At 42.4% G+C, this 8,371-nt stretch overlaps 1 protein-coding gene across 1 annotated transcript in view; it reads right to left on the reverse strand.

The window, feature by feature from the left end:
• SMAD9 (SMAD family member 9) overlaps positions 1-8,006 on the reverse strand; it is a 49,546-nt gene extending 41,540 nt beyond the window's left edge. Inside the window, exon 1 of the mRNA XM_075851731.1 lies at positions 7,831-8,006. The gene's annotated coding sequence lies outside the window, so the exon portion shown is untranslated. The remainder of the gene's footprint in view (positions 1-7,830) is intronic.
• Positions 8,007-8,371: the final 365 nt, after the last annotated feature.

The following is an 8,371-nucleotide window of genomic DNA, read 5'->3' on the forward strand; positions in this document are numbered from 1 at the left end:
CGTACTGTAATCATGCTTTCAGTACGGGACAGTAGTTCCACAGAGAGGCAGGGACTCCTAGTGTCGTACATAACTATGATGTTAGGAGCCCGGCTCCCTGAAGTGTGTTCGGTCCGGGACTTGTGGCCGAAATACTTTCCGTCCATTACGGACCGAACATGCTCGTGTGAATCCAGCCTTACTATACACACTGCCTACTCTGCTTCCTTCTGTGCTGTGCAAGTCTGCAGTAAAGTACAGTGCAGTAAAGTACAGTGCAGTAAAGTACAGTACACACAGTGCAGAATTTCTGAACAGATTTTTGCAGGATAAATTGACATGCTGCAGATTGAGAATCCGCACCACAGGTCAAATTTCGCACATTTTTTCTTCAGTTTTTCTCCGCAGCATGTGGATGAGATTTTGTTGTTACTGCAAATTGTTACGTGGCCATTTTTGCAGAATAATACATTTACTAACAGTGTGCACTGTATGCAAATAGCATACCTGGAGTCATTGGGGCGGAGCAGTAGCGTTACAGAGTCAGTGCTATAAGCACATCTGTTCCTAGCACTGACATCAACAGGGAAGGGGAATGTCAATCCCGGAGGAATAGTCGTGCTTACAGCGCTGACTCCGTGACTGCAACGCAGCTGCATGGTTGGAATAGTGTTTATCTATCTCATATCTATTTTTAATTTTTTTAAAATTACGTTTTATTGAAATTCTTCAAACGTACAAAACCAAAAATGACGCTGTACAGCAGAAGACAGACAATACATATCATAATACAGTTAAAGAAAAAAGTAATATCCACCTTAACTGCAGACCACATCATCATAATAAACCCAACGTAATTGAGAAACGAACCTTGATTCCTCTAATTCCCACCGGCACACCCAAAAAAATAATAATAATAATAAAAAAAAGAAAAAAGGGGTAAGTCAATCGATTACATCAGCCGTAACTAAGGGATCATATTGAGACTCTAGTAAAAGATCTCTATATGTTTCCGTTTTTTGAAACTCAATCCAATTGTGCCATGTTTTGTCATCTTTTATCGAAGAGGTCAGATTTCCCATTAGCATTATATCATTCATCTTAGTAATCCACTTAGATAAAGGAGATATATTTTTTCCCCACAAAATTGGAATACATTGTCGTCCTGCCATAATTGGGAAACGGAGCAGTGAGCGCTTATATATTTTAATGGAGTCGTCACAGTGATGGAGTAAGAGCAGCGCAGGAGCCAATGAAAAAGTCCTAACCGTTACTTCGCCTATCACCCACCCGACTTTTCCAAAAAAGAGGATAGCTTTGGACATCTATCTATCTATTTTCCTGTAAATCTCATAATAATATCTATCTATCTATCTATCTATCTATCTATCTATCTATCTATCTATCTATCTATCTATCGATCTATCTATCTATCATCTATCTATCTATCTATCTATCTATCTATCTCCTACCTATCTATCTATCTATCTATCTATCTATCTATCTATCTATCTGTTTCATATCTATCTATCTATCTATCTATCTATCTATCTATCTATCTATCTATCTATCTATCTATCTATCTATCTATCTATCTATCTATCTATCATCTATCTATCTATCTATCTATCTATCTATCTATCTATCTATCTCCTACCTATCTATCTATCTATCTATCTATCTATCTATCTATCTATCTATCTATCTATCTATCTATCTATCTATCATCTATCTATCTATCTATCTATCTAATCTTTCTCATATCTATCTATCTATCTATCTATCTATCTATCTATCTATCTATCTATCTATCTATCTATCTATCTCCTACCTATCTATCTATCTATCTATCTATCTATCTATCTATCTATCTATCTATCTATCTATCTATCATCTATCTATCTATCTATCTATCTATCTATCTATCTATCTATCTATCTATCTATCTCCTACCTATCTATCTATCTATCTATCTATCTATCTATCTATCTATCTATCTATCTATCTATCTATCTATCTATCTATCTATCTAATCTTTCTCATATCTATCTATTTTCCTGTAAACCTCATAATAATATATTTATCTATCTTTCATGTGGTGACATTTATGTCTATGAAGTTACATATTCGACTTATATTCGATATTTATATCCTAGAAAAAAAAACGTTTTGGTTTAAAGGGGTACTACTGTTTCAAAACAAAGGGTATTACTTTCTGTATTGATTTCTCACCATTTTTCAATATCTCTGCTCGCAATTATTCGATGAGAAAACTTTGTTTTCTTCCAGAGGATAAAAATCTGCCCTGGTCAAGTGATGGACAAACAGGTGTACGGCTTGTTACAGTACAGTTATCAGATGTATCTAGTCAGAGCTGCACCCTCAATGACAGCATGCAGAGATATTGAAAACCTCAAGTAATTGATGCAGAAAATATAATTTTTCATTATACAATAAATAAGTTCTATTTTTTAAACTGTAATTCCCTTCTAAAGGGTTATTCCCATCTCAGACATGTATGGCACATCCACAGATGCGCTTGCTTGGCTGTCTCCGAAACTCCCATAGAACAAAATGGATATAGCCACGTGACTGCGTGGCAACCTCTTCACTTAGTCCCCATCTAGAATCACCAGCCCCGTTCTCGAAATAGGTGTGCTGGTCCAAGAGCTGGAGCCTAAATCTATCAGACATTTACGGCATATCCTGTGAATATGCTATATATATGTCTGAAATGAGAATAACCCTTTAAAGGGGTTTTCCTATGAGAGACATTTAGGACATATCCACAAAATATGTCATAAACATCAGATAGATGCGGGTCCCACCTTTGGGACCTGCACCTATCCCCAGAACAGGGCCCCCTAAACCACGTTCTGCCGCTCTGAGTCACGGCTGAATCAGGTGAATTCCGACCATGAAAAAGGTTATATGGTCGTGAGTTACGAAAACATTTTCTTAAGTCCCATAGAACTGAATGGTAGTTACGGAAACAGCGTAGCTCACATGCTACGCTGCTTCTGTAACTGCCATTCACTACTATGGGAGTTGCGGAAACAGCACAGCTCAGCGAGCTACGCTCTTTTCGTAATTCACGACCATATAACCAGGAGGTGACCGGGAGGCAGTGAGATCAGAAAGCTAGAACAGGGTTTAGGGGGCCCCCGTTCTAGAGATAGACGCATGTCCCAGAGGTGGGACCTGCATCTATCTGTCTTTCATGGGAAAATCCCTTTAATGTCTAAGGCTATGTTCACACCTGGGTCGATGCTTTCTGTTGTTCTGCTCCGTCAGAGGAGCAGAACAAAGGAAAACCATGGACACCACCGGCAGCCCACAGAACCCATTGACTCACTGACAGTATCAGTGGTTTTACTGGTAACAATAGTGCAGCATGCTGCGCTATTGTTTCCGGTAATCTCGGCCGGATCTGCGCAGAGAGCCTCTAACGGAGCCTCCAATGCAGATGTGAACAAGGCCTTAAACGTTTTGTCCTGCAAAAAAAAAAATATCTCATTGTATTCACACATCCTGTCTAAATTCTGGCAAGAACGTCACAGACCTCCCACCTAGATCCTCTCATCTGATGGCACTAATATTGTCATCAATATTTATAAGATTTGTCGGTCTCTTGGCCCACAAATCCCCCTTCTTCCCGGTAAAAATGACACATTTGTGCCAAAGTAGGTGTTATGTGTCAAAACACAAGATTTTTACACATTTTACTCTGCAGTTTAATATGCGAGGCAGATGTTCTCCTGCCAAAACAATAGGTATATCATAGAGAAGAGACAATTCTCAACATTGGGAAATGTGTTTTGGCTGCTGGCGCCACCGTCGACCTCAATAGCCTCTGCCCAGCAGCCGCCTGCACCGACCACAGGGCGAGGTCATAACACCAACACTCAAATAGTCACCTCCATTGCCTGGAAATCGCTGTAGTCACATATTGGGCAATACGTGGCAAACAGTGGGAGTGGTTGCCCATAGCAACCAGAGCTTATAATTCATTTCTCCCGTGCAGCTGTGTACAAATTGAAAGCTGAACTCTGATTGGTTGTTATGGTCTACAAGGCCACTTGTTCACTATAAACAATGGGGGAGATTTATTAAGACTGGCGTCTCAATATAAACAGTACGCTGGAGCAAGATGTGACACGGTTAGAGGCGCACGCCTCATAAAAAATTTGCTCATTTTTCGGCTGGCAGTGCGCCGCGATTGTGGCGGAAGAATTGCAGTATGCAGGGCCTTATATGCGACCTGAGTCAGTACCTTGTATGCAATGCGGCCTAATGCGAGAACTTGATGGGATCCAAGGGGGAAAAAGTGGAACAGAGAATACAATGTTTTTATTATTAGTATTTATTTTAATATTCTAATCGGGGAAGGGGGGGAGGGTGAGTTGGTGGCCCGCCCTCTGCCTTGTCATACCCCTAGGGTGAATTTCCGCTATAATTTCCTCCAGTTTTTGGTGTAAATGATAGTATATTTGTTGGACCTGACCCTTTTTGCTGAGACCCATCCAGGTTTTGTCCCTTGAGCGGCGTAAACTGGTGTAGAAAGGTTAATAAATTCCCCCCAATGGGGTAGATTCATAAAAACACTGTCACATATATAGTGATGGTGCAATTTTAGAGCCCACCATCCGGGCTTTAAATAGACAGTTCTCCGTAGAATTTTGAAGAAAAGTATATGATCCGGAGTTTCAATTATTATATATAACCTTTACTATATTTCCGCATGATATTCGCCCATTTAAGGGTTAATGTAACTTTTCAATTATTTCACAGACAGAGGTTTTGCATGTAGGATCCTCATGTTATTAACTGTTTTTTTACAGAAATAAAACTTTTTGAGGGTCACTGCCCTCCCTGCCCGTTCAGATGCATTGTATTTTGTGGGGGATCAGGGGGCCTCTCTCCGTAATTAATCCCTCCCGACGCGTTTCCTCGTGACCGAGCGATTCCTCAGGGGAGATTAGTCAAAAACCAGCATTTATCCAAACTTTCCTGGTGCTGGCAAAAGTTCCTTGTAGCTGTCGTTTTAGATGAAAAAGGAGACCCGCAGTGGCAAGTGATTGATAGCCCGCGCTGATTGCACTGGCTGGCGCCTGTTTCCGGCGTCTGATGTCAGTAACAGCAAAACTGTCTTTATTGCCCTGAGCAACCAATCACTGTGCAGCTTTCATTTCTTACACTGCTTTTGAAAAATGAAAGCGCAACGGTGATTGGTTGCTATGGTCAACAAAGACAGTTCTGCAGTTTTCATGATTCTTGACCTGTAATTTAGCCTTCATTATTTTATATTGTAAGAGGTTCACCAACCAAGACCTAATTGGAAAACGATAGATTTAGGCCGGATTCACACAAGCGTGTTTGGTCCGTGATACATGGTCCGCATGTCGGACGCAAGTCCCGGACTGAGCACACTGCAGGGAGCCGGGCTCCTAGCATCAAAGTTATCTATGACGCTAGGAGTCACTGCCTCGTTGCGGGAAACCTGTCCTGTACTATGATGCTAGGAGCCCGGCTCCCTGCACTGTGTTCGAGACGGGAAATGCGGCCGACATGCGGACCATATATCACGGAGCGCACACACTCGTGTGAATCCGGCCTTAGGCTGTGTTCACATCTGTGTCGGAGGATCCGTTAGGTGCCTTTGTCGCAGATTCAGGAAAAAAAGCCGGACAAAATAATGCATGCTGCACTAGTTTGCCTGTCAAAGCAAAGGACACCATGTTGGAAACCCGATGGAACCCATTTAAGTCAATGGGTTTCGTCGGGCGCTGTTAGTGTCCATCACGCAATGGATCCAGCTCTTCTGGTATTTTTGTTATTCTGCTTCTATGACGGAGCAGAACAATGGAAAGAGTGAACGCAGATATAAACGAAGCCTTGGGGTTTGTTCACATCAGCGTTCGTTTCCGCTGAGGGGTTCTGGCGGGGGTTTCCGTCGGGTTAACCCCTCAGCGGAAAGTCAAACGGAAACCTCAGCTTCCACCACTTGTCACCATTGAGGTTAATGGTGAGGGAAACCTCAGCCGGAAACCCCTCAGCGGAAACTAACGCTGATGTGAACAGGCCCTTACACTTGTAACGATACTCGATGGTGTTGCTGGTGTCCCAGCCGACCCCCTCACCCTCTTCTACAGCCCCCGGCTGCCAATAGTCCCACATAGTCTGTGCAGGAAACTGAACTGTAGAAAAGAGGGTTCGTCACGGATATTCTGTGTATGTTCATATGTAAATAAACACATGTCCCTGCAATTATAAGCATTGTATATTATAAAATAAGCTAAAGAAACTTCTTAGACTAAAGTCACCTGACGATCTACGGATTGTTGTGATCAGTGTTATTGCCAGGGGAAAACTCCAAGCGGCTGCTCATTTCTCTTTCAGAGATAGATAGATAGATGGATGGATGGATGGATGGATGGATGGATGGATGGATGGATGGATGGATGGATGGATAGATAGATAGATAGATAGATAGATAGATAGATAGATAGATAGATAGATAGATAGATAGATAGATAGATAGATAGATAGATAGATGTGAGATAGATAGATAGATAGATAGATAGATAGATAGATAGATAGATAGATAGATAGATAGATAGATAGATAGATAGATAGATAGATAGATAGATAGATATGAGATAGATAGATATGAGATAGATAGATAGATATGAGATAGATAGATAGATAGATAGATAGATAGATAGATAGATAGATAGATAGATAGATAGATAGATAGATAGATAGATAGATAGATAGATAGATAGATGTGAGATAGATAGATAGATGTGAGATAGATAGATAGATAGATAGATAGATAGATAGATAGATAGATAGATAGATAGATAGATAGATAGATAGATAGATAGATAGATAGATAGATAGATGTATTTTTCCCATAGGTGCCAAAATAAATAAATCCTTTCTTTCTAATGACTTGAATACACAGCACACACATAGGTGACAGCGGTCCGGGCAGCTTCTATTTGTACAGGGCGCAGCGCTGCAGTCTTCCTTCTCTCTCTCTCTCTCTCTCTCTCTCTCTCTCTCCCTCTCCTGATCACAATACTGGCGTCAGGATGTCTCGTCTCCAGCCTCTCCCTCCTCCCTGATCTATCACACTGCACAGCGCTGCCAATATGTCAGGACATCCATCTCTAGCATCCACAGCCTCTCATGTCACACAGCAGCCCCCGCTCTTATTACTACACGACTTCATGGAGGAACTTTCACCACCTCATTACTGATCATGGTGTGAGATTACCTAGCATGTAATCTACTACAAACCACGCTGAGGCTGCCAGCTGAGAGTTGTAGTCCTACAGCATCGTAACAACACGTTTCTAAACCCCAAATGCAGCCCAAATAACACTGACCATAGACGTAATAAACCAATAATAAGACGATCATTAACCTGCACCAAAGCGATCAACTACAATCTTATCGGACAAAATCGAATGTCTAATAAATGTTTCCCGATTGTTGTCGCACCGGCACACCGACCATTCACGTTTACAGTCACGTGTTCACAAAGGTACAGTCCGTGATTGATCAGATTGCGGTTTTTAGTACAAATAGACTACTGTGGGACTACAAGTCACAGCGCAGAGTAAGATGGGAGTTGTAGTTCCACAGCATTTGCTGAAAGCTTCTAAAGCCCAGATAAGTAATTACATCACATCCATATAGCTATGAGGACTGGCGGCGCCCTGTGTAAAATGATCTGCACAATCTATATAGAGGCGGAGGAGGTGCCCGTGTCATGCCCTGTTACCTCAGTGTATGACCCCACAGCATGGTGGCACCGGGCTGGGATAAGTTGTCATGTCCTACCTGTGTTGCTGTGGCCCTGGCCGGTCACTGTTTGTCCCTGGTCGCCTGTGCATGTGAAGCTGCGAAGGAAACAGCAGGAGGAGGAGCGGGAAGAACAGAGCACAGGGCGAGGCGGCAGTCAGACTGGAGCCGCTCAGGCTGCTCTGTCAGGGAGTATTACTGCGCAGAGCTGGCACCGGCCCAGGACACGTCTCCCACACACAGTACCCACCCACCCACTGCTGCCACAGTCCTGCCCGGCACCCCGGCCTCACGGCTATTGTTGGTGGCTGCAGGTTGGAGGTGATGGAGGTCACACAGTCTGCCGTGATATTCATGTCTGGGAATAATACACTGAGCCCCTGTGGAGATCATCACCCGGCTGTCTAGACCAGTCCTGGTGCTGCCTGGCACACTGTACACACTGGCACAGAGGGCACTTTATTATTTACTCACTGTACCCATCCAAATCTCCTCATGAAAAAAGTCATAGTATCACTAATTCCGAGCAGCAAGTTTTTTACAGTCTCCACTTTTTCCATCTGTGAGTTTAAAAGAAATA

This window comes from Rhinoderma darwinii, chromosome 2, assembly GCF_050947455.1.
Source record: "Rhinoderma darwinii isolate aRhiDar2 chromosome 2, aRhiDar2.hap1, whole genome shotgun sequence".
In the NCBI taxonomy this organism is placed as follows: Eukaryota; Metazoa; Chordata; class Amphibia; order Anura; family Rhinodermatidae; genus Rhinoderma; species Rhinoderma darwinii.